This window comes from Lepidochelys olivacea (assembly GCF_965140295.1).
Source record: "Lepidochelys olivacea isolate rLepOli2 genome assembly, chromosome: 7".
Classification (NCBI taxonomy): Eukaryota; Metazoa; Chordata; order Testudines; family Cheloniidae; genus Lepidochelys; species Lepidochelys olivacea.
This window is the reverse complement of record NC_140417.1, coordinates 21,430,686-21,458,555: the sequence shown is the minus strand read 5'-3', so window position 1 is coordinate 21,458,555 and position 27,870 is coordinate 21,430,686. Positions and strand designations below refer to the sequence as shown.

The 27,870-nt window shown below is 45.1% G+C and overlaps 1 long non-coding RNA gene across 1 annotated transcript; it reads right to left on the bottom strand.

The window, feature by feature from the left end:
• Positions 1–29: 29 nt before the first annotated feature.
• LOC311524202 lies at positions 30–27,802 on the bottom strand. The gene is made up of 3 exons (XR_014712503.1): positions 27,645–27,802; positions 5,658–5,858; positions 30–1,852 (listed from the first exon to the last, which is right to left on the bottom strand). It is a non-coding gene; the product is annotated as an uncharacterized lncRNA (long non-coding RNA).
• Between the last annotated feature and the right edge of the window lie 68 nt (positions 27,803–27,870).

Sequence of the window (27,870 nt, the reverse complement as noted above, 5' to 3'; positions counted from 1 at the left end):
AAGACTGTACATCATAAGGCCTATTGTATATCACACATGCATTTAATACATTCAGGGCATTAGGTTTTAGTGTGATTTCCACCCATTTTGTTACCCACATGAATTTATTTGCTCTTCTATGATACTCAGGTGACATGGGAAACTCGTACCAATGTGCCACTAGATGGCAGCAGCATAGCGTGACATCTTGTTCAATCCCACTCTCAATGGAATACATTGTACAGCATGCTGATTTACTGGAGGGCTCATAGTCTTGGGATTCCAAGCCTGTCATTTGGAGGTCAGGGGTTCAAATCTGGCTCAGGTCAGCAGTGGTTAGAAATCTTTACAATCTGACAGCTGTTCAGTGGCCCATGTGAAATGTGTTTGTGGATTTCCATTCCTGTCTCATGGACAGGTGCCCATATGATAATTGGTACTAATTGGCCCCATTGCAATTTGCTAGCAGCATTTGCAGAGAAGCTAAAAGACTGAATGGGCCACAGAGACTAAATTCCCCTCTCACCTCTCTGGCTTGTTCCACAAGGCAAAGGGTTCATCTCTGTGCACAAGCCTTCCCTCTGTAATGATGCCAGAAGAAGAATGCCCTGGCTTTGTTCCTTGTGGGAGAAAACCACTGCCTGAAATGATCTCATTCGGGATAGTGGCACAGAAGATACGAGGAGTGATATGTAGAGTCCGTTAGCAGCTAAACATTAAGTTGCTGTTAATTTAGTACATGACACTCAGATATTCTAGCAATGGGGCCATTCAATACCATTAAACATGTCAATAACATGTGTTGTTGACAGATCAGCATAGCTGCACAGACAGATTTTATCCGAAGCATTTAGTCCAGCCATAGTGGTGACCTAGCTTTAAAAAAGAAAATGGATCTGAAATCCTTTTCACATATTGAATGTCTTCTGGCTTCAAAGGTTGTGGGGAGAAGGCCCTTTTTGTATCCCCTGCCCTGGAAGACATTTAGCTGGCCATGCTCCCTCCTAACCTCTTTGTAATCCCATGTGGGGTTGGAGCAGCTGATACTCTGAGGACACCCCATGAGATAAGCAATGAGCCTAGCCAGCATGTGACTGTGAAACAGTTCTAGTCTGTGTGTCACAGATCTTGTTCCGTTCAGATCTGAGAAGCATGTTGCTATGCAAATCTCTCTGGGGAGTTGGGCACCTCTCCAGTGCACAGATTTGCCTTGCTGCTAATGAATCAACCTCTTTTGCTAATTTACCTCCCAAGCTTGTTTACTTGGAAACCAAGGGTTTAAGGAACAAGGCTCTCTCCATGCATAACAACGACCTATTTTAGATGGTCTTCCTCTCTCAGTCATATTTATGGAGGGGAGGCACAAGTGAGGGGGCCTGTATCCAAGAGGCACTTCCAGGAAACTGTCACAAACAACATCAGGCCATGTCCATTTTGAGACCTGACATTTCAGGGTGCCAGCACTTCCACAACACAGAAAATGCTGGTGAGAGCCTGCGCTGGAATTCGTCTGCCTTGTACCAAGAGCCTGATGTGGACTCACACTCTCTGTGTATGTTTGTTATTTTGCCATTTCCCTATTTTAGTGAGGAACACAAACAGTCTCATACTCCCCCACAAGGGCCGATCAATTATGACGCTGTCACAGCCACGCCAGGGCAAAACATAAACATGCTCCCCGGCTCCCCAAACCTTCACAGGGCAGGACTGCAAAGGCGATGGCATCTCGATGGGGAACGCTTGTAGAGGCAAAACATTCCAGATGCCGTCCCATCTACGAGGGGCAGGGTGCTCTCTCAGAACAGCCCATAGAGAGGACAAAAAGAGCTCAGCTCCCTCTTGTGGTTCCCCTGTAGGCATCCCTAAGAGAGAACTGGAGACAAAACCATTCAGTGTTATTTAAAAAAAACAACCACCACATTGGAAAGAGAGATGGGCTGAACTAAACCCCTGACCTCACCAACTCTAAATGTGAGGTTTGAATCCCAGTCTGAAACTTTGGCTCGAGCCAATCTCTAGCATAAGACTATTCTTAATCAATACATGCAAGGAACATGGGAGTGCGATGACCAGGGCTGGATTAACTCTCCTGTGGACCCGGGCGCTGTTAGATTTTGTGGGGCTCCTGTATACAAGTCTTTTTCCTAATTTAAAACAAAATGATCACAATTATGGCATTGAGGCTATTAACACTATACTAAACTTGCTTTTTAAAGCTGTTTTGTGGTTACATTTCAGTCTTAAAACATGTAGAATATAGTTAAATTAATTCAAAATAGCCTACTTCTTACCTCAGAACAGCTCTTATATTAGTTTCTTTCTGGGAGGGAGTTTGGGTGTAGGAGGGTGTAGCAAGTTAAGGAAGTATGGGCTGGATGAATGCACTATAAGGTGGGTAGAAAGCTGGCTAGATTGTCGGGCTCAACGGGTAGTGATCAATGGCTCCATGTCTAGTTGGCAGCCGGTATCAAGTGGAGTGCCCCAAGGGTCGGTCCTGGGGCCGGTTTTGTTCAATATCTTCATAAATGATCTGGAGGATGGTGTGGATTGCACTCTCAGCAAATTTGCGGATGATACTAAACTGGGAGGAGTGGTAGATACGCTGGAGGGGAGGGATAGGATACAGAAGGACCTAGACAAATTGGAGGATTGGGCCAAAAGAAATCTGATGAGGTTCAATAAGGATAAGTGCAGGGTCCTGCACTTAGGATGGAAGAATCCAATGCACAGCTACAGACTAGGGACCGAATGGCTAGGCAGCAGTTCTGCGGAAAAGGACCTAGGGGTGACAGTGGACAAGAAGCTGGATATGAGCCAGCAGTGTGCCCTTGTTGCCAAGAAGGCCAATGGCATTTTGGGATGTATAAGTAGGGGCATAGCGAGCAGATCGAGGGACGTGATCGTTCCCCTCTATTCGACATTGGTGAGGCCTCATCTGGAGTACTGTGTCCAGTTTTGGGCCCCACACTACAAGAAAGATGTGGATAAATTGGAGAGAGTCCAGCGAAGGGCAACAAAAATGATTAGGGGTCTAGAACACATGACTTATGAGGAGAGGCTGAGGGAGCTGGGATTGTTTAGCCTGCAGAAGAGAAGAATGAGGGGGGATTTGATAGCTGCTTTCAACTACCTGAAAGGGGGTTCCAAAGAGGATGGGTCTAGACTGTTCTCAGTGGTAGCTGATGACAGAACAAGGAGCAATGGTCTCAAGTTGCAGTGGGGGAGGTTTAGATTGGATATTAGGAAAAACTTTTTCACTAAGAGGGTGGTGAAACACTGGAATGCGTTACCTAGGGAAGTGGTAGAATCTCCTTCCTTAGAGGTTTTTAAGGTCAGGCTTGACAAAGCCCTGGGTGGGATGATTTAACTGGGAATTGGTCCTGCTTCAAGCAGGGGGTTGGACTAGATGACCTTCTGGGGTCCCTTCCAACCCTGATATTCTATGATTCTATGAGGGGGCTCCAGGCTGGGGGCAGAGTGTTGGGGTGCATGAGAGGGTGAGGGGTGCAGGCTCTGGGAGGGAGTTTGGGTGCAGGAGGAGATTCTGACCTGGGGCAGTTGGTTGCGGTGTGAGGGGGGGTGTGAGGGGATGTGAGCTGTAGGCTCCAGCCAGGAGGCGCTTAACACGGTGGCTCGCAGCTGGTGTCGCAGCAGGGCTCAGGCAGGCTGCCTGCCTGCATGCCGTGGCCCTACTCTGCTCCCGGAAGCGGCTGGCTGCTGGCACGTCTCTGAGCGCCCCGCGGGGAGTGGGACAGTGTGTCTCTGTGCGCTGCCCGTGCTGCCCCCGCAGCTCCCATTGGCCAGTTTCTGTGCTAGCATCTGGCTGCTTCTAGGAGCGGTGGGGCCATGGCATGTAGGCAGCCTGCCTGAGCCCTGCTGCACCAGGGTCCCCCTCAGCCCGGGACCCTGGGCTGCAGCCCCTAAAGCCCCTGTGTTAATCCAGCCCTGGCGATGACCTGTGTCTATTAGGATTTTCACCATTGATCCATCTAATCCAGTGTCCCCAATAGCTGATGTTTCAAAGTAAAGAGACCGAGAAATGCACAACATGCCTAGCCATGGACGGGAGAAATAGTATTTAGACTTTATCCAACATGTTTCACCTTCAAAGTATTTTAGTGATATTAACAAATACATTATATTCCGCTCAGAGTCAGTGCTAGCCCATTGGGGTCCCTCAGCAGGCATATTTTGAACCCCCCCCCAACACATACTAAAAAAGCAAATGGGGACTCCCTTCAGCTGCTTGGGGCCTTAAGCAATTGCTTAGTCTGCTTATGCCTAGCACCAGTTCTGATTCAGCTCATATGATTAATTAGTTAAAATTCCTTCCTGAGTGGGATATTGGAGGTTGCATCATCTGCGGTGCATATATCAGGCATTATTTCTAGACATCCGTTAACTGGGCATTACATACCGTGGAGAGTAAAGGATGCTAGCAGCCTAACTCAGTCTTTCCAGTGGTCTCAGATTTTGTAGTAATTGCTCCCCAGAAAGCGGAACGAGAGCAATCTAAGTTGCCTTACTATGTAATGGTGTGCAGTGCTGACTGTGTATGGACACAGTAGACCACAGAGTGGTAACCATGTGTTTTCATAGCAGATTTACGAGCTATTGAGAGGGCTTTAAGAAAGGGGAGAGGGACTCTCTGCTGGAACAAAGCAGCTCCAAAGATCGGCAAGGATGCTATCATTTCTGCTGTTCAGTCCAGTCTGAGAGGGATTTCCTACTATGAATACATGAGGCAATGGTTCTGTATCTTTCTACTGCTTCTTTTTTGCACTTGTTAAAATAATCCATCGTTCTAAGGCACTCAGCCCTATGGTATGCTGGGCACCATTAAATACATTTAGAAACACATCATTGCCCTGAAAGAAAAGGAACAATGCTTCCTTCCAACCCTCTCCTCCCACAGATTAATGCCTCATAGTTAAGAGGAATCAGATCTAGATGGTTTATTCCCCAGAGCACATACGTATTAAAGTGATTTTATTAAGTGACTCACAAAATGATTGTTTTGAAGTGTCTTTCCAGTTCGTTAGGATATTTCCTCAGGCACCTATTTTATCCTTGGGTTTTGCTGATCTATTTCCTGAACCTCTGCATTTAATTTCTTACCATATTTTGTTGTTTTAAATAGATAAATTGTTCTACTGAACGCTAGCTCGGTCCTGTATTTCACAATCTGTAGTTTTGTGGAAAAAATAGACATGTTATCAAATTCGTTTTCGAATGATGACAGACATGGTATCAAAATTATCTGGACTGGACTGCATGATTCAGGGATTTGGTTATGAGAGAAAGAGTCTTTCAGCTCCATGTTGCCAGTGCTAGTCTTACTCAGATCAGTAATGACTGCACATTATTACTGTCTGATGATTATTCAGAGGCCTGTGTAATGAATTGTTGGTCTCAGTACAGTTCCCAGTGGACAGATGTCCACAGCACAGAACCCCCCCTCATAGCTGACCTGGCACTAGCTGATGGTCGCAGCAGAGAGGTCAAGGCTTGTCTGGATCATGGAGCCTAAGCATGGATGGAGCCATTATTACAAAGAGGCATTCAAAAATACAAAGGAAATGATACGTAATATAATATGTGGCAGTTAAAGAAATTCAGCATTTGGGTGTCACATTTGCAAAATCAGCCTCTAAAATTGCAGGTTGAATTTCACTCACCTCCATTTTCACATATCTGAACCTTCCATTTTGTACATGCAGATTGCATATGGGTATTATGCAGATGCAGTTTGCACCAGCAAAAACTCAGATGTGAATCATTGCATTTGCCGTTTCAGTGGCCACTTTTGAAATCCTGGAAGGTGCTGAGCTCATCTCAATCCGTTGAACTCCGAAGTCCACCCCTCTCAGAATGTGGCTCTAAAATAGGGACAATCAAATCTCAGGGCATAAACTCTTATTGGTTAATTTTACCTTGGTTCAGAAGAGAACTGCGAAGCCCTCCCACTGCCAAAGGCTCACAACCGGTACCACCAGCAAATGCCTAATGCCAGAAAGGTTCTGTGCCCTAAGCTCACATGATTTGGCAGAGAGGGGCTATATACATTTACATGGATCCGCTTGCTCTGACATCTGAATAAGTGATATGCAGGGGTCTGGCCACTACTCCAGCCTCGGGGCTGCACTAGCAGCTATGGAACCTGTGCTGCAACTATTCCACTCCCTGGCCTCAGGTTGTGTGCGCGAGTGCATGGATTTCAGTTCCCTTGTACTTCATCCACGGGAAGTATTGTGGACCGATGAGCTGGGTAGCACATGAATAATAATCATATTCTATGCGTCTATAGCACTTTCTATCCAAGGATCCCCAAGCAATTTACAGGATCCCCAAGCAGATCAATTAATGGTGGGATGGCATTTTGGAAAAAAAATAAAATGCAATAGCAACGTGTGTTACTGTTATTTTTAGAGAAGGGCAGAATATGGATCGCGATCCAAACTTTCTCAAAGTTCAAGCTTGTTCATACCCAGAGCTTTAATTTCTTCACATCAATTATTATTAACATTTACTAGCTATTAACTATCCTTTAACTAGCTAAGCCTCATAAAGCTATGTGACAAAGATCAGAATTAGAGGGGTAGCCGTGTTAGTCTGTAGCCACAAAAACAACAAGGAGTCCGGTGGCACCTTAAAGACTAACAGATTTAATAAATCTGTTAAAGATCAGAATTCTCACTCCCACATTACAGATCAGGAACTGAGGTGCAGAGAAGCTAAGCAACTTGCCTGAGGTTATGCAGCTTGTCATTGGCATGACTGGAAATAGAATCCAAGAGTCGTCCCACAGCAATTCTTCTGCTCTAACCACTACCTACAGCACTCTCTCCCACTGTTCCAATGCAGTCCTTTTTCTGAATTATCTGCTCTCTTTAGGGCCCACTCCTGCTCATGTATTTGAGCAATTCAAGGTCTACTCATGTGAATAAGGGTTTGAAGAACTGGGCCCTTATTTTGAACACCTAAAGCAATAACTTTAGGTAGCACTTCTAATTATATTTCATGATTTTCCTCCCTTTTCCCACCCACAAAGCACTAATTTCCCCTGTTGACTCTCTCCCATAAATACAGTTTTTTTCGACAGTCCAGAGAGGGTAGGGAGCAAAGACAGAAACAAATGCTCAATGCACAGAGCAGATCTGTTCACTTGGCCTCATTGCCCTCCCCAGAGCTCTGAAAACAATTAGAGCGATCCTCTAATTGGGAAGAGCTAGGTGTCCCTGGTCCCCAGCTCACCCACCAGCTTGGCAGGTTGCACACACTAGGCTCCCAAGGTTTACAGCCAGGTGTTATTGCTTAGTGCAGCTGGGGCCTTGCCAGGCTTTCTGAAGAAAGATGTATTTATTTAGAACTGGCTTATGCGATGGAAAACTGGTTTCTATATTTAACAGGAAGCACCCTCTGCAGATTAACACCAGTAGTATCTTCTTTGGGGACTGCTGTGTTCTTATGTGAAAACGTGCCACTACCCTCTGTGGCCTTTTTAGGCATAGTCCTCCACAGAGCTGTGGTCTGGTAATTTACATATTAACCATTTATAGGTCTTTTCCCCTTCAAAAGCCTCAGATTAAGAATTAAATAGCCTCCTAGAGCACAGGAAGATAGGAATTTTCAGAGCCATTGGAAGACTGTTGTGTAGGATTTGCTGGGAAATTTTTTCCATGTTGAGAAACAATCCTTTGAATGAGTATGTGCATACTACTTTGTTTGTCAACCTTGTCCATTGCCACGGGCTAAGCCAGGCATGACCACATCACTGCCTGAAGGGGAGACCTCCAAGAAACCCCATGATTCTGCAGCAAGAGGTGATTCACTATTACTGTGCTCCAGTGTATGAGGGTGCTATGGTGTTGGAGGTACCATCATTTGGACGAAATGTAAATCCACGGCATGTTTTTGTAAGAGTAAAGGTAGCGTCCCCCAAACTCCAACCTGTGTATTACATTCCATGTACCTACATTTCCACTGCCTGTTCAAATGCATGCAGTCTCTTTCCTCTCTTCTTCTGCTAGCTAAACTCTTGTGTAATATTCCTTTTTATTCCAGGGGCAGGTACATAGTTCTTGTATATGCCTTCCAACCTACCCATTTAGGCTTGTTGTGAACATTACTTACTGTTTGAAAAAAGGCATTTGGATCATCGGATGAAAGGTGCTATAGCTGTATCGACATAATTAATTAGGCCTCACTACACCCTTGTTAGTTAGATGGTATTATCCTTATGTACTATTTAAGGAAACAGGGGCACAAAGAGGTTTAATGACTGGCCTAAGACTATATGAATCAGTGGCAGATCCAGGAACAAACTCTTAGCATTTCAGTTCTCCTGCTGTGCCCACAAAACTAAAAATTCCCAGCACTCCTCATGTCCAGTCCCTTCTCCCTTCTAATAACAACAGTAAAAATATAAGTAAGATTTTTAGGGCTAGGACTGTGTCTTTAAACGTATTAGTACAGCATCCAGCATAATGGGGCCTGATCCCGATTTTGTGACCAGGACCCTATTGCAATATCAATATGAAATAACAGTAAAGCTACATGACAACATTACCATAGACAACTATTGTGCAAGGAAATCCTGCATTTGTGTTTGCAAAGTGGACAGCTGTGAGGAGCATACGTTCTTGTTTGCACGCAGTTACTCATTTAGTGTGTGCAAATGCTCAGATTATGTATGCAACAGGTACACATGTAGGTTTTGTAAGTACAAGTTGGATGTCAACATTTGAGAAACCTAGCCTAGTCATCACATTCACTAGCAAGGCCTCGGACAAATACGCGTACAAATTCAGTTTGTACCGAATTTCCCCAGTAATTTCGCAGATTTTGAGAAAAGCAAGTATTCAGGTTTTACCGATTTTAACACAGATTTTGCAAGTGCCAGCACTCCCCAGAGCCAGTTATCCCCAAACAGAGTCCCCACAGCACGACTCCACACAAGAGGGTAACTGCTGGCTGGCGACTGCTTCTGCACAGGGTGGGAGCGAGACGGGCAGGGACCTGAGTGATAGCCCCCATCTGCTTTCCTTGCCAGACAGAGCCCCCTCCTGACCCCTGCCCTTCAGCGCAGCCCTGTCTGCTTCCCTGTGGAGTGAGGGAGTGAGAGAGGCAGCCAGGTCCTGGCAGCTGAGACTGCTCGACCGCTGCTGTGACTGGCCCCAGGGAGTGGAAGGCTCCCACTGTGCCCCTGAGAGTACTGGGAACCCTTCATTTTCCACCTTCTGCCCCCCATGAGTATCAGGCACCTGCCAGTCCCCCCACCAGCTTAACCCCCATGAGTACCAGAGACCCCTCACCCTGACTACTATCCCCTGGGTGTACCAGACGCCACTCATCCTCCTGCCCCCCATGAGTACTGGGAACCTCTCACCCCTTCTGGCCCTTCATTTTAGTTTTTTTAACCTGTTTTCACCCATCTTTTAATTATTCTTTTAAATAAATGATAAATTCCCAGAATTTTTTTTTTTTTTTAAATTTTCTAAAGCCAAAGGCCTTACATATCCATCACCTGAACTGGCTTTTCAGAAACCTGCACACTGACTGTTAAACAAATCACTGACATTCCTTGTGCCACTGGCCATAACCAGAGCCTTGTTTTCTGCTACCAGCAGTGACTGATTTATATTATCTGCAAGGCAGCCAGTTCAGGAACAATGAGGATTTGTAGCTATTAGGACAGGAGACATGCTGAGGTGGCTAATTCAAACTCCTTACTGAAAGCCTCGAACCTGCAGAAAGAGGGCAGGAGCTTGACATGTATATGTCCTTGCCAGGCAGCACAGTCTAGTGGTTGAAATATGAACCTTGGAGGCAAGAGAGCAAGGTTTTACTTTTGGCTCAGCCACAGAATTGTTGTGTATCCTTGACCAATATTTAGGCTTTTGGGCCAGAGTTTCAAGGATATGTAGGTCCCTAAAGATGTAGATAGGCACCTGGTAAGTGTTTCTCAGGGGCCTAAGCAGTTTAGGTGCCTAGGTCCCTTTAGGAGCCTTATCTGCCTAGACACTTTGGAAAATCCTGCCAGGCGCCTAGCTGCATCTTTTGGCACCTGAATACTTTCGAAAATCTGGCCCTTTGTGCCTCAGTTTCCCCATCTGTAAAACTTGGCTAACTAAAATTAACCACCCAACATGGGCTACTATATATCTTAATTTGGGGATGTTTGTAAGGCGTCTTGAGATACTTACATGGAAGGTGCTGAAGAGGCGCATATCGTATTTGCAGATTTTTATTCCATTAGTAGCATCTTTCTGCCACAAATAGAATACAAAATAGCTCTGGTATCTTTAAGGAGAGATCTATTTATGTATCTGTGGGCAAAAAATCTAAAGTCCTTAGATTGACAGTTAAAGCATACTTCTGAACTGGGCATCTGCGCAGATGGGCTAACGGGGAAGAATATGCTTTAGAACCACCTCCCCCCCCCAAAAAAAATAAAAGAATGCAGTACAATGATACAAAAGAAATAAATTCTTGTGAATAGAACCAGTTCCCTTTTCTGCCTGCTGGAAACTCTGATCTGGCAGCAAGTGTTTGGGAGTAACAAGAGCCATAATAGGTATGAGACCCTTGTGCTTTCTATATTTGTAATGGTCTGGCCTGGTTGGAGGCAGCTGCATTAGCGGCCGCATGTTATGTCTTGTGACCTGCTCTCTGATAATAAGCATAAAATGATGGTGACGTTAAGAACTGGCAGAAGCCATTTTTAGAGTGTGGAGCAGGAGAGGGCAATAGTTTATTGAACTTTTGAAGAATTTGTGCCCTCCCAGGAAACTCTGGCCGTGAATCCTCATTGAAACATAATCCTAGTGAATATTCCTTTAGCTGAATGCCAGATCCTGAAGCTAAAACCCCAATGTGAGGCCCATGCAGGTGTGAAAAAGATCTAGCCGTCCTTTTATGCTTATTATCAGAGAGCAGATCACAAGACCTACCATGCGGTTTCATCCAGTATCAGTTGAGAATTCTTTCAGGATTCTCAGGCTCAGCCTGGACCAAAGAGATTGGAGGATGGAAGTGGCCACTGGCTGCTTTTCTAAAAAGGCACAGCAGCACCACAATAGCCCAATCACCAAGAAAGTCACCACCTTGAAAGTAAAAAATAGGCTGCATGGCGATTGTGAACCCTGTTTCTCCAAAATTACCTCCCCTTTCCAACGCCACGAAAAAAAATTGAAAAATTTCAGCCAGCACTATAGTTGGCTGAAAATAGGAGGGGAAACCCCCCAGAAAAAGCTGTGTCAAAAATGTTTCCCCCCCCCTTTTTTTTTTCCAATTTGCATCTAAATTAAAAAGAAATCCAACCAGCTCTACTTGGAAGATTTAAATGATCTTCAAAATCATTAACACTTGTGCTGCAAGCAGACTTTTTGAACACAAAACAAAATGCCTCTTCCTTACCTCCCAACATTAAAAACCTCCAAAATATTAGATGGGCTAATATGTGTCTCAGATAGTTTAGCTGCTCAATGTGTAGCGGTTACCAACTCCCAGACGTGTCGGCAGTAAGCCTCCCCCACTGCTATCTTACCATCATCTGAAAGCCTTCGATGTGTTTCATTGATCATTAATGCATCAGATTAATTATCTATGTTCAACTGCAAAAAAGCAAGGAAGATACATGGAACTGGCTAATTAATAATAACTAGCTAGGTAAATACTGCCTCATTATCATCCAGTCATCTCTTTAAAGGAACAAACATTACAGGGCAGTTCCTTAACCTTTTGCTAAAATGATGGAGTTCAGTTAAACTTAATATTTAGGTAGCTTAAATCAAAACTGAACCCAAATGTCAGGTGGAGGAATTCTCCAAATTAAAGCATTGTATATCACCAGGCCCACTTTTACTTCCCATCATTGCTCTTCTTTAGCCACTGTCCCTTCTCTAGAGTGTGCTGGCAGCTGAAATAGCTACCAGAGGTTACTTTCAAACATGGATTTTGCAGAAGTTAGACACATTGACACAACAAGGCCTATAAGCTGATTGTGATAATACATTCAGCAAGGGACAGATGGATATTCTGCGTTAGTCTGTCTCTCTTTCACTCTGTCTCTCAAGGTGCAGACAAAGAAGCGGACTACAAGGACCAAGAGAAGCTATGGGCTTCTGGAGAGATGGTTGGAATTCCAGTTAAGATTGAAAATGGAAATGAGTTGGCTGATCTCATCCGTTCAGTCCAAACTACAGAACTACTCTTTTGCATGACTGGTAATGTGAGTTCCAGAGATATCCAGGATCAGAACACAAGGGCGTGTTGCACATCAGAATTGGGCAGCACTTGCAGAGCTGTTTAAGGGAAGTTTGCCCAGCCTCTGTGCACACTGCAGCCTTATTCCGACAAGATCATGCATGATGCGCAAAAGGGTCCCCAAGTTTGTAGGCCAGTGGGTGCCCAGAAAGTTAAGAGCTAAGCATCTATCCTCCGTACTTAGCAGTAGTAAATCCCAAGTCTCCTGAACGTTTCCTTCCTTCCTCTCAAGATTGCAAGGTAAAAATCAACCAGGTGGGGTGTGGCCATTACTCTTGTACCTAGGCAGGAGCAGCTTAGTGACCACACAGCAGCAGTCTCACTGATGCAGGAATGGAGTCCCCTGAACGTTTACTCTGCCCCGTACTATTTACCTTGCACTTTCCCAAGCAACATGCTGCACCTATGCTAGATAGGCTCAAGTCCTAGGTCTGATGCCATTGCAATGATCTGTGCATAATTTCCATTAGTGCTAACTACAAGTTCACAAGCCATTCATTTCCAGCTACTTACCCCTGTCTTCCATTTTATGCACATCAAAAGCGAAAAGTAAGAATGATGTAAAAAAACCTGGATGGGGCAGGGCTCCAATGTGAGCCAGCATGGCTGCTGAGTGCGAGTGCCCTTTGGCTGTAGGGGAAGAGCTGGATTTCAGAATCAGTAGCTGGGGTTACAATGAACGTCATTGCACTGCAATGAAATGTGTTGCTCTGCAGTTAGAGCAGGGCTTCTCAAACTGGGGGTCGGGACCCCTCAGGGGGTTGTAAGGTTATTACCTGGGGGGGGGTGGTCACAAGATGTCAGCCTCCACCCCAAATCCCGTTTTGCCTCCAGCATTTATAATGGTGTTAAATATACAAAAAAGTGTTTTTAATTTATAACGGGGGGGTCGCACTCAGAGGCTTGCTATGTGAAAGGGGTCACCAGTACAAAAGTTTGAGAACCACTGAGTTAGAGAATGAAAGTGCCTCAGGGTAGCTGCTGCTCCTCAGTTGGTGTGTTGTTAAATCTCAGGTCCTTATGTTGATAACTGGGTGGCAATAGTGACACACTTTTGGTAGCCTAATAAGGGCCGTATTGTGCTTGGCCACAGTGCAGGTACAGCAAGGAATTGTGAGGTGTCAAGAAGTGTTGCTGTCTTTGTATCCCGTTCAGGGGCTGCACATCATCGCAATCCCTCCCCAAAGAGACAATCCTGGCTTATCCCTTAGGCTAGGAAATTTCCAGGGCTTGCTAAATAAACTGGCTAGAGCCAAGTATTGGTGGCTGGTTCTCTGCAAGCTCCCTGATTTGGAACAGCCCTGCCAATGTACCTCTGTTCTCATCTGTAACACCCAAAGCTAATCTACTTCTGGGTTTTCTCAAGCAGGGAATAAAAGTGGCAATTCTTCAACAAAAAAACTTCAAAAACAGACTCCAACAAGAGACTGCTGAATTGGAATTAATTTGCAAACAGGATACAATTAACTTAGGCTTGAATAAAGACTGGGAGTGGATGTTCATTACACAAAGTAAAACTATTTCTCCTTGTTTATTTCCCCTCCTACTGTTCTTGTAAAGTGCTGGAAATGGCCCACCTTGATTATCACTACAACAGGCTCCCCTCCCTCCCCCGCTTGTAATAGCTCACCTTACCTGGTCACTCTCTTTACAGTGTGTATGGTAAAACCCATTGTTTCATGTTCTCTGTGTATATAAAATCTCCCCACTATATTTTCCACTGTATGCATCCGATGAAGTGAGCTGTAGCTCATGAAAGCTTATGCTCTAATAAATTTGTTAGTCTCTAAGGTGCCACAAGTCCTCCTTTTCTTCTTATAAAGTCTGCAGATGACACCAAGCTGGGAGAGGCTTCGGAGGATAGGATTAAAATTCAAAATAATCTGGAGAAATGGTCTGAAGTAAATAGGATGGAATTCAATAAGGACAAATGCAAAGTACTCCACTTAAGACGGAACGATCAATTGCACACATACAAAATGGGAAATGACTGCCTAGGAAGGAGGACTGCAGAAAAGGATCTGGGGGTCATAGTGCCTCACAAGCTAAATATGAATCAATAGTGTAACACGGTTGCAAAAAGAGCAAACATTTTGGGATGTATTAGCAGGAGCGTTGTCAACGAGACACAAAAAGTAGTTCTTCCACTCTACTCTGTGCTGATAAGGCCTCTGCTGGAGAATTATGTCCAGTTTGAGGCATCACATTTCAGGAGAGATGTGGACGAATTGGAGAAAATCCAGAGGAGAGCAACAAAAATCATTAAATGTCTAGAAAACATGACCTATGAGGAAAGTTTGAAAAAAAAAATGGATATGTTTAGTCTGGAGAAGACAGAGTCAGGGACATGATAACAGTTTTCAAGTACATAAAAGGTTGTTACAAGGAGGAGGGAGGTTCTCATTAACCTCTGAGGATAGGATAAGAAACAATGGTCTTAAACTGCAGCAAGGGAGGTTTAGGCTGGATATTAGGAAAAGCTTCCTGTCAGGTTAGGTAAGCACTGGAATAAATTGCCTAGGGAGTTTGTGAAATCTCCATCATTGGAAGTTTTTAAGAGCAGGTTAGACAAACATCTGTCAAGGATGAAGATAACACTTATGCCTGCCACGAGTGCAGGGCACTGGATTAGAAAAACCTCTCGAGGTCCCTTCCAGTCTTATGAGTCTATGAAGTTAAGTGACTTGCCCAAGGTCACATAGGCTGTCTGTGGCAGAGCCAGGAATAAAACCCAAATCACCTGGCTCCTAGACCTGTATCTTAACCACAAAACCATCCTTATTCCCCTTCACTGATGCTTTCACAGGTCCAATAATTCAGTATTCTAGTGTAGCAACACAAAATGCCAAGGAATGATAGTCCTCAGTGGTTCAGGAGCCAAATTAGCAATCAAGATTACTCATAAGAGCCACAATACATACATAAGAATGGCCATACTGGGTCAGAACAAAGGTCCATCTAGCCCAGTATCCTGTCTTCCAATAGTGCTTCAGAGGGAACAAACAGAACAAGTAATCATCAAGTGATCCATCCTGTCTCCCGTTCCCAGCTTCTCGCAAACAGGGGCTAGGGACACCATTCCTGCCCATCCTGGCTAATAGCCGTTGATGGACCTATCCTCCATGAATTTACCAAGTTCTTTTTTGAACCCTGTTATAGTCTTGGCCTTCACAGCATCCTCTGGCAAACAGTTCCACAGGTTGTCAGTAGTGTGAACTCGTTTCATTTACTATAGTATTATATATTCAAATTTAAACAGTATGACGGGGAAATATTTAATTTATATTATTCTCACAGCAAAATAACTGACTGAGTATTATTATTTTATCACCTACAATTGGTTAATAACATAGTAAAAGCCTCCTGATTGGTGAATGATTAAATGACACCGTGTTTTAATCTCATGTGCTGCACCTGCAAAGAGCTGCAGGAGACACATTAAAGACTCACTTGCGGCTTGTGAGCCTCGCTGTGAGTATCACTGTGCCAAGGTAATTCCATTTATGCTGCTATGCTTCGAACATTTACCAAAGAATTACTTACAGACGTATGGTATGCTTTACCATAATGCAAAGTATATAACCATCAGAGCAGTTGGAGATCTAAGGAAGGCAATCTGCAGATGCAAAAGAAACCTTGGGATAAGAATATTTCCCCATGTTAAACCCTTAGCTTTCGGCAACTATTTGGGAAAACACTTGCCTTTTGCTACTGTATTCATAGAATAGAATTCAATTTGGACACTAAGTACAAAAGCCTCCAGAGCTTCTTGGGAGTAGATAAAGCGCCGCCATGCATTCTGGGATCTCCAGATTGCCTATCTTAGAATCAGATGAGTAACTGATAGTGGTACCCCCAAACCCCTGCTTTCAGAGTATTCTACTGAGTATCTTCACAGAGCCCTCTGAAACATTCCCAGAATTTACAAACCAAAAATTCATATCCAAAAATCCCTGTTTTTTGGGAAATTTGAGATCTGGATCCACATTCCCATCTGTATAAACGTCCTAGCTAGCATGCTCCAGGCTGACTGTATATGGTGAATCACTAATAAGCATGAAATAAGATACTTAAAAGTGCTGAGTATTTCCATTGGTATCACTGAATTAAAGTATATTATCTCACATTAATTACATACTAAATGTAATAAAGGATGAAGTCAAAAAGAATCAGAGGCTCAGTTTTAATAAACTTTATTATCCATATTATCCAGGCTTCTTGGGTTTTCAGAACTGGACCAGAAGTCTCATGAGAATAGGCCCACACAGTGGATTTCTGGGGCTTACAGCTTCTGCAGACTCCCCAAGAACAGTATTTCAATGCACCTGAACCAAAAATCCTTGAACCAAGTTCTTCAAAACTTTGGGAGAGTTCAGATGTGCATCTGTATCCAGATCCAAATTTTGCAGCTCATTCCTACCTCTATAGTGGGCTGAACCAATAATTGCATTAGCTTGGCACATCAAAAAGGGTAAGCGACCTGCAATCTGGACACTAAGGCCTTGTCTACAGTAGGGAAATTTTCAGCTCCTCACATATTAGCAATGCTAGCAATCCTAGTACAGGATGGGTCTCCAGCCCTGGCAGCTGTCTCCAGCACTGTGTTGGTTAGACTTGCCAGTTTAGATGACAGGGTGTTAAAAAATGTTTGTGGCCCCTAGCAACAAGCTTACAGTGAGACTCCCAGGGTTGATTGCAGAAGGTGCTGAGCACCCACCCTCTGGAAATCAGCTGCTTTTAAGGTGTCTCATGATGGACATCCAAAATCATTGATCACTTTTGAAAATCTCGGCCAGGAGCTTTCGTGTTGCAACCCAGTAGGACAGATCACTTTGGATGAGCACAGGTCCCTGGGAAGTGGAGGGATGAGGGATAGCCAAGAACAAAGCAGACCATCCCCCTGACTTTGTTTAATAATTAGCAGTGAGTTGACAGCTGTCAATAGTGCAGCTTGGGGAAACGCGAAATCCCTTCAAGACACAAACTCACTGCTCAGGGGAGTGCAACCACATCACATCCACTCCCTGATAGTTCTACCAGCTCCTCATACACTTCAGGATCCGGTTCAGAGTATGCAGCTTAAGGGTGCCAAAAAGGGGATAATGATGCACCACCGGTATTTCCCCTCTCCCAACTCCTTGTCCTGTACCTTCTGCTCAGGTAGCACAGGCCTCCTCCCTGTCCTCCATTGCTGGCGTGAGAGCCTTCTCCTGTGCCACACTGCTGTCTGCAGCTGCCTTGCTATGACTGTTTGCCTCACCGAATCCCCCCTGAGCAAGGCATGCAAGACTTGAACCACGGTCTGAAACAAAACAAAGAACCTGACCTCCCTTTTCCCAGCTACAGAGATAGCCCCCGGTACCAGTTTTCAACTCAGTTTCATAGAAATGTTTCATCTACTGCATATATATTTCATTTCAGAGGCCAGCCTCTCCCCAGGGGCCGTTCAATGCTGATCTCTAGTCTGCTACCTCTGTGTAAAACTCTGGCCCCAGCTCAGAGAAAACAGTGGCGGTGGCAGCAGCCAGGGGACAAACAGCAGGGGGTGCGCTGAGATTGGAGGGGGGTTTGCTTGGTAGATTTTTGAATTCTTGCCAAATAGCTCACAGAGGCTGTAATAATAAGAGCAGTAGAAGATAAACACTCTGAGGGCAAGCTACTCAGCTGGCATAAATGGGCACAGCTCCACTGACTTCATTGGAGTGACACCAATTTACACCAGCGAAGGTTCTGGCCCTCTACTGCTAGCAATGACTGGAGTTTAAAGTTATGCACAGAAACTCCAAGAGATGGAATTTCTAAAGCTAAAATTCAGCAGAGATACAGCCAGATCCTAAATCCCTATGAAGTCTTTACACAGGCGCTTTTCCAATTAAAGTCAATGGGAGTTTCGTCTGAGTAATGACTGGAGTAAAAATAGAGTAAGAATATCAGGCTTTGACACATAGTCTTTAACACATACCCAGTAAACCCTATGCTGCGTGATATGCTTTGACTTTTCATCCGCCACAAAGATGTTAACTATGCCACCCAGTACATTCCACAGCAGAACAATATTTATATTTGATCTCTGAGATGGTTTAACCCCACAAGTTACATAAGACAGTCATTCCCCATACAGTAATGGAAACAGACAGCGCTTGCCATAGTTTATTTTTGCACCAGGCATTCTTTGGCAGACACTTATGGGACACAATATGGCAGGGGAATGGCATCGGACTTCCCCTGTGCGAGAGTCAGGACAGCAGCCCAGCAGAAGAGCAACACAGAACTTTTTCTCTTTTTTTGAAAAAAGAAAAGGAGGACTTGTGGCACCTTAGAGACTAACAAATTTATTTGAGCATAAGCTTTCATGAGATACAGCTCACTTCATCGGATGCATTCAGTGGAAAATACAGTGGGGAGATTTATATACGTAGAGAACATGAAACAATGGGTGTTACCATACACACTGTAAGGAGAGTGATCACTTAAGGTGAGCTATTACCAGCAGGAAAGCGGGATGGGGTAGGGAACCTTTTGTAGTGATAATCAAGGTGGGCCATTTCCAGCAGTTGACAAGAACTTCTGAGGAACACTGGGGGGTGGAGGGGGGGGTGGGAATAAACATGGGGAAATAGTTTTACATCCACTCCCAGTCTCTATTCAAGCCTAAGTTAATTGTATCCAGTTTCCAAATTAATTCCAATTCAGCAGTCTCTCGTTGGAGTCTGGTTTTGAAGTTTTTTTGTTGAAGAATTGCCACTTTTAGGTCTGTAATCGAGTGACCAAAGAGATTGAAGTGTTCTCCAACTGGTTTTTTAATGTTATAATTCTTGACATCTGATTTGTGTCCATTTATTCTTTTATGTAGAGACTGTCCAGTTTGACCAATGTACATGGCAGAGGGGCATTGCTGGCACATGATGGCATATATCACATTGGTAGATGTGCAGGTGAACGAGCCTCTGATAGTGTGGCTGATGTGATTAGGCCCTATGATGGTGTCCCCTGAATAGATATGTGGGCACAGTTGGCAATGGGTTTTGTTGCAAGGATAGGTTCATGGGTTAGTATTTTTGTTGTGTGGTGTGTGGTTGCTGGTGAGTATTTGCTTCAGGTTGGGGGGCTGTCTGTAGGCAAGGACTGGCCTGTCTCCCAAAATCTGTGAGAGTGATGGGTCGTCCTTCAGGATAGGTTGTAGATCCTTGATGATGCATTGGAGAGGTTTTAGTTGGGGGCTGAAGGTGACGGCTAGTGGCGTTCTGTTATTTTCTTTGTTGGGCCTGTCCTGTAGTAGGTAACTTCTGGGTACTCTGCTGGCTCTGTTTCTCAATCTGTTTTTTCACTTCAGCAGGTGGGTATTGTAGTTGTAAGAATGCTTGATATAGATCTTGTTGGTGTTTGTCTCTGTCTGAGGGGTTGGAGCAAATGCGGTTGTATCGTAGAGCTTGGCTGTAGACAATGGATTGTGTGGTGTGGTCTGGATGAAAGCTGGAGGCATGTAGGTAGGCATAGCGGTCAGTAGGTTTCCGGTATAGGGTGTGTTTATGTGACCATCGCTTATTAGCACCGTAGTGTCCAGGAAGTGGATCTCTTGTGTGGACTGGTCCAGGCTGAGGTTGATGGTGGGATGGAAATTGTTGAAATCATGGTGGAATTCCTCAAGGGCTACTTTTCCATGGGTCCAGATGATGAAGATGTCATCAATATAGCGCAAGTAGAGTAGGGGCGTTAGGGGAGGAGAGCTGAGGAAGCATTGTTCTAAGTCAGCCATAAAAATGTTGGCATACTGTGGGGCCATGAGAGCACCCATAGCAGTGCCGCTGATTTGAAGGTATACATTGTCCCCAAATGTGAAATAGTTATGTGTGAGGAAAAAGTCACAAAGTTCAGCCACCACGTTTGCCGTGACATTATCAGGGATAGTGTTCCTGACGGCTTGTAGTCCATCTTTGTGTGGAATGTTGGTGTAGAGGGCTTCTACATCCATAGTGGCCAGGATGGTGTTTTCAGGAAGATCACCGACGGATTGTAGTTTCCTCAGGAAGTCAGTGGTGTCTCGAAGATAGCTGGGAGTGCTGGTAGCGTAGGGCCTGAGGAGGGAGTCTACATAGCCAGACAATCCTGCTGTCAGGGTGCCAATGCCTGAGATGATGGGGCGTCCAGGATTTCCAGGTTTATGGATCTTGGGTAGCAGATAGAAAACCCCAGGTCGGGGTTCCAGGGGTGTGTCTGTGCGGATTTGTTCTTGTGCTTTTTTCAGGGAGTTTCTTGAGCAAATGGTGTAGTTTCTTTTGGTAACCCTCAGTGGGATCAGAGGGTAATGGCTTGTAGAAAGTGATGTTGGAGAGCTGCCTAGCAGCCTCTTGTTCATATTCCGACCTATTCATGATGACGACAGCACCTCCTTTGTCAGCCTTTTTGATTCTGTGGTGACCTAGAATCCTATTTTCGACATCTCCGACTCAAGAAATATTTCCAACATACCTCTGAACAACATACTAACCCACAGAGAGCTTCCTACCAAGACTACAAAAAGAAGGATTCTGGGTGGACTCCTCCTGAAGGTCGAAACAACAGACTGGACTTCTACATAGAGTGCTTCCGCCAATGTGCACGGGCTGAAATTGTGGAAAAGCAGCATCACTTGTCCCATAACTTCAGCCGTGCAGAACACAATGCCATCCACAGCCTCAGAAACAACTCTGACGTTCTTGTCAACTGCTGGAAATGGCCCACCCTGATTATCACTACAAAAGGTTCCCCCCGCACCCCCTCCTGCTCTCCTGCTGGTAATAGCTCACCTTAAGTGATCAGGTTTCAGAGTAGCAGCTGTGTTAATCTGTATTCACAAAAAGAAAAGGAGTACTTGTGGCACCTTAGAGACTAACCAATTTATTTGAGCATAAGCTTTTGTGAGCTACAGCTCACTTCATCGGATGCATAAAAGTGGAAAATGCAGTGGGGATATTTTTAAACACATAGACCACGAAAAAATAGGTGTATGTAGAAGTCCAGTCTACTGTCTCGACCTTCAGGAGGAGTAGAAGCTGTCCTATCTCGGGGCCTCTCCTTCTGCCCCTCCACCCCCACGAACATGATACAGTTCTGTGGTGACCTAGAATCCTATTTTCGACGTCTCCGCCTCAAGGAATATTTCCAACACTCCTCTGAACAACATAGTAATCCACAGAGACCTTCCTACCAACACTACAAAAAGAAGGATTCTAGGTGGACTCCTCCTGAAGGTCGAGACAGTAGACTGGACTTCTACATAGAGTGCTTCCGCCGACGTGCATGGGCTGAAATTGTGGAAAAGTAGCATCACTTACCCCACCATCTCAGCCGTGCAGAACACAATGCCATCCACAGCCTCAGAAACAACTCTGACATCATAATCAAAAAGGCTGACAAAGGAGGTGCTGTCGTCATCATGAATAGGTCGGAATATGAACAAGAGGCTACTCGGCAGCTCTCCAACACCACTTTCTACAAGCCATTACCATCTGATCCCACTGAGGGTTACCGAAAGAAACTACAGAATTTGCTCAAGAAACTCCCTGAAAAAGCACAAGATCAAATCCGCACAGACACACCCCTGGAACCCCGACCTGGGGTTTTCTATCTGCTACCCAAGATCCATAAACCTGGAAATCCTGGACGCCACATCATCTCAGGCATTGGCACCCTGACAGCAGGATTGTCTGGCTATGTAGACTCCCTCCTCAGGCCCTACGCTACCAGCACTCCCAGCTTTGGAGACAATGTATACCTTCAAATCAGCGGCACTGCTATGGGTACCCGCATGGCCCCACAGTTTGTCAACATTTTTATGGCTGACTTAGAACAACCCTTCCTCAGCTCTCGTCCCCTAATACCCCTACTCTACTTGCGCTATATTGATGACATCATCATCATCTGGACCCATGGAAAAGAAGCCCTTGAGGAATTCCACCATGATTTCAACAATTTCCATCCCACCATCAACCTCAGCCTGGACCAGTCCACACAAGAGATCCACTTCCTGGACACTATGGTGCTAATAAGCGATGGTCACATAAACACCACCCTATACTGGAAACCTACTGACCGCTATGCCTACCTACATGCCTCCAGCTGTCACCCAGACCACATCACAAGGTCCATTGTCTACAGCCAAGCTCTACGATACAACCGCATTTGCTCCAACCCGTCAGACAGAGACAAACACCTACAAGATCTCTATCAAGCATTCTTACAACTACATACCCACCTGCTGAAGTGAAGAAACAGATTGACAGAGCCAGAAGAGTACCCAGAAGTTACCTACTACAGGACAGGGCTAACAAAGAAAATAACAGAACGCCACTAGCCGTCACCTTCAGCCCCCAACTAAAACCTCTCCAATGCATTATCAAGGATCTACAACCTATCCTGAAGGATGACCCATCACTCTCACAAATCTTGGGAGACAGGCCAGTCCTTGCCTACAGACAGCCCCCCAACCTGAAGCAAATACTCACCAGCAACCACATACCACACAACAGAACCACTAACCCAGGAACCTATCCTTGCAACAAAGCCCGTTGCCAACTGTGCCCACATATCTATTCAGGGGACACCATCATAGGGCCTAATCACATCAGCCACACTATCAGAGGCTCGTTCACCTGCACATCTACCAATGTGATATATGCCATCATGTGCCAGCAATGCCCCTCTGCCATGTACATTGGTCAAACTGGACAGTCTCTACATAAAAGAATAAATGGACACAAATCAGATGTCAAGAATTATAACATTCATAAACCAGTCGGAGAACATTTCAATCTCTCTGGTCACGTGATTACAGAAATGAAAGTTGTGATATTACAACAGAAAAACTTCAAAACCAGACTCCAGCGAGAGACTGCTGAGTTGGAATTAATTTGGAAACTGGATACAATTAACTTAGGCTTGAATAGAGACTGGGAGTGGCTAAGTCATTATGCAAGGTAACCTATTTCCCCTTTTTTCCTACCGCCCCGCCCCCCCTCCTCAGATGTTCTTGTTAAACCCTGGATTTGTGCTTTAAATGGCCCACCTTGATTATCATACACATTGTAAGGAGAGTGATCACTTTAGATAAGCTATTACCAGCAGGAGAGTAGGGTGGGGGGGGGGGGGAGAAAATCTTTTGTAGTGATAAACACCCATTTTTTCATAGTTTGTGTGTATAAAAACATCTGCTGTATTTTCCACAGTATGCATCCGATGAAGTGAGCTGTAGCTCACGAAAGCTTATGCTCAAATAAATTGGTTAGTCTCTAAGGTGCCACAAGTACTCCTTTTCTTTTTGCGAATACAGACTAACACGGCTGTTACTCTGATCCCTAAAGAAGCAAAGCATGAGCTAGATCAGTGGTTCTTAACCTTTACTGCAGCCTGCACCCCTTTGGTTCTCAAACTATGTTCTTGCACCCCTTAGCAAAAATCATTGAAGTAGGTCAGTTCTTTAAACCTAGATATATTTTTGTTTGTAGTTGTACTTACGTGCCTGTACTTAATTTGTGTTTTCCATGATTTACCTTCTAAAAAAATCTGGCACGTCTCACACCCCCAGAAAGGGCCTCTCGCACCCCCAGGGGGCACATGCATCCCAGGTTAATAATCACTGATCTAGAGGAACAAGCAGTGAGCTGGGAATCAAACTCCCAAGCTCAAATCTTGGCTCTGCTAGCAAATCACTATGCGGCCTTGGTAAGTCACTTCACCTCTTTGTGTAGTTTCACTATCTGCAGAAGAGGGGATAAAGATACTCACCTACCACGTCCAGGAACCTTATAAGGATTAATTAGTTAATGTTTATGCAGCACCTTGAATATGTACAACTGCTCAGTATTATTATCATTATTACACAGCTTGTTCAGGTCTAGCTACGGAAGACTCTACGCAGGTTATGTAGAGATGGGACTCAGCCGCAAAATTTGGATCTGCATCTGAATTTCCTCCAAGTTCAAGGGTGTTTGGTCCAGGGTTTTGGTTCAGTCTATTACAGATATCAGGCCAGCCACAGTTCAGCCTTGTTTGGATCCAGGTTTTGGATTGAGGCTCATCAGTAATAGACCATGGAGACAATATTGGCTTTTCATCACTTTCCTCATTTTGGGATACTTTCCATCATTAGGTATCCTCTCTGGGGAAGATGAGTATAAAGAACTGAGTGAACTTTGACACTATCTGTTCTGAACCCTTTGGAAATGAATGAAAGAAGAGCTCAGTCTTGAAAGGTACTGAATTGCCTACCCTGCCTGTGAGGTGGTGAGCATGGTTATCTCCAGTGGAAGCCAAGAGGAGCTGAAGATATTCAGCTCTAGGTTTGGGCCCTACGTGCATGAACACACTTAACAACTTCTGTCATGTGTTCTGATCCCATTCCTGCATGGTGCAAAATGCCTCCCGGAAGGCTCGACTTCAACGGAACTTGGACCCAGGAACCTGACCCTGGTTGAGCCACGAGTAGCTCTCAGTCGACAATTATTCTTTGCAGATTTTATTTTATAGATCAGGGGTTGGCAATGGACTTTAAATACATCTTATATATAACCCACTGTGAGCTAGGTTGCATGAGCGCGAAGAGGCAGGTCTATATGTAAACCCAGATGGGAATGCATTAGCGGGAGTCTTAGCACGCCAGCAACCACATGCATCATTTTTGCATCATTGCTGGAAAGAATGGAGCAGATCATACCCTGGGACTTTGTCACCTGAAGATATATGATGAACCTCCATGTGTGTCACATTCATATACGCCACAGTCTGTTCGCAGAGCAAGAACAAGAAGTGCTGCAGGGTGAGCTGCATTTCACAGCCCTCCACCTGTCAGGAGGAGCAGGGAGAGTATGGAACAGGCTGCATACAGAAGATGGGCCAAACCAGAAATAGTCCATCATGTGCCACGGGCCCCACATTCCTGAGGATCTTTTCCTAGGAGTCTGATGTCAGAAACAGAGAGTGTTACCACCATTCATCAGTCGATGAGTGCGGTTTGTGCTTTGGTGTTTTTCCCCTCTCTAGTTGCTCTTCCTGACAATACACTGGGGCTCCAGGGAATTACCCCGACTTGTATTGTTTTACTAACAGTTAGACCCTCTGTTCTTGCAGATGCTGCTAGGAGTGAAAACACTCGAGGGGAGTTCAGTAGCTGTTCAGGGATGGGATGGAGAAAAAAATGGAATGAAATATGTTCACATTTCTTAACTGCATGTCCCAGCTAAACGTCTTGTTCCCTGTTCCCTTTCTGCCATTTAATCCAGCCTTTTTGCCAGTGATCAAAGACTGCTGCAAAAAAGACTGCTCCTGAGTGTGCCCAAATACTTTTGCAAAACCCTTGCTTTCCAAATTCAACACCCTCCTGAGCTACTGCTTTCATGCCATCAATGGGGTCTTATGGGTGTTATCAAGTGCTAAGAAATCCTTTGCTGCTGTCAGAAGCTACAATAAAGCTCGCTGCTTCCCTAGCTCTTGCCTTTATCCAGATCACACACTTTATTTAGTTGGCTCTCTTCTCCAGTTTCAGCTGTAGATCCCTCCCCCCACCCCGCCCCCACCAGAGTCTAATGTCCTTCCCAAGGTCATGCTGCTTTCTGAGTCGCTCTTGTTTCCTCTTCAAAGTCAAGCTGTCCAACCCCTCCCCCGCACCATTCCCCTTCCTTGCTTCTTTTCGCTCTTCCCTCTCAATTGTTTAATCAAGTTTCTCTAAAAGATCAGCTCCTGTGGACAGCTCCCTGTATAGGCCTTTCCCCAACCCCTGCCTCTCCGCCTCACTTCACTTCACAAAGATAACGAAGTCACCTGGATGCCAGTGACCAGAGTGAATGTGAAGGCAACAGATGTTATGGTAGAATAGAACCTGGGGCTGTTCGGTGATCCAGTTTACAGTGGCCCGCTTTTGAGTCACTAGCTAGCTCACCTGTGCTTTGGGTTTGGTAGGAAAATAAGGGTCTGAATTTCAGACATGCACTTGTAGAAAATCACACGCACTCTTGCATCTCTAATGTGCACACACAGGTAAAGTGGAGAGAAAGCTGGGCATCCGTGCAGGACACCAGATAGGTCAGTGCATACTTCTATGCACAAATTGGGCATGCTGGGCTGGAGCTCCAGCCACTGTGGACAGGCATCGCGCCCGTGGACTCTTGGCATGGACTGCAGTGGAGCTATGCCAATTTTCTCCCGCTCAGGATCTCGCCCAAAATTCTGCCTGTATTGGAAAATTAGGTCCTAAATATATTTAGAATAAATAAACTAAGAAATAACTTGGCAGGTGATAGTTCAGACCCTTTGGTGGCCAGACACGTGCCAGTTGTAAGCTAAAATATTTAGGGGGCCATTGACTTCCTAGCAGATCAATAGTCCTTGCACCAGAAAGCTATTGGCTGACTGGCGATGGCCTGAGAGGAAGCCACATCATTCTGTGACTCTCACGGCCCTGGCCCTGACTTGTACGACTTGCAGCGGTGCTGACATCAGTGGAGATGAACACAATGTATAGCAGGGCAGGACTTGGTCCAGGAGCCTCCATGGAAGGCTAATGGTAATTACCCACATTGAAATTCTGGCAGGGCACTGGGTCAATGCCTCAGCTCCATCAGGATTCGATTGTCCCTGCAAAGCTTAGCCCCAGTTAGAGGGAAGTACAGAGCCACATCGCAGCAGAAGGTATTTTACTTCTGGAATCCAAAGTGCCTCTGAGAGCTCCAGTCTAGCATGGGTCGGAGTGGATTCTGCATCACCCTTTGAGAGCATATACAATGCACTCCCCATCTCCATCCAACACCAGATCTGCTGGCTGGCATGGAGGTGATAGCTGGGCTATGGCTAAGGTACGGCCTCCTTTAAGAAGGCTAGAGGGCATTAGTCCCATGTCGTCAGACACTGTAGTTGTACCAGAGCCCTGCGCATGGGCGGGTGGGGAGGAGGAGGCTGTCTCTCTTGTTCCCTGTAGGCCATATAGGAGCCAGACAATCTGGCCTGCACTGTCAGCAATTGTTTATTGCTTATACTGCAAAGCAACAGAGATGTCCCAGTAACCAAAAAAAAAAAAAAAAAGAAAGAAAAGAAAAAGAAAAAGAAAAGTAAATAATAGACTATGATCTGGAGGCTGTTTTGGAAGTGATTCTTTCTCTTCGTCTCCATAGGAAATTTGACACCCTCCAAAGACTAGAAAACTTACTGGTGTTAATTCCCAGCTTTAGCAAGGGATGCGACTGGAGGCTCATATTTCTAATCAAGTCAGGCAGGTTGTGATTTTTCAGAGTGATTCATTCTTTCCCTGTAATGATCCCAGAGGAGAATCCACAGCAATTCAGCCATAAGCCCCTGCATCCTTCCTCCCTCCCCTTTCCAATTATCCCTCTTGAAATTAAGCTTCTTGGCAGTGCAACTCCAGCTCCTACCTCTATTTCCTTCTGTTGCAGGACCCTTTTGAAAATCCTGGATTCACCACCTTTAGGGATTAGCCCATACACAACTGTCCCAGCACAGAACAGAGAGAACATCATGTTATTTCCATTCTTCTCGTGGTTGTGTTCTCTCACAGCCCCACATTGCTTATGGCTTCCATGCCACGTATTCTTCTGTCCGTTGCCATGGTGCAGCCGCTGGTTTGTCATTAATATTGTG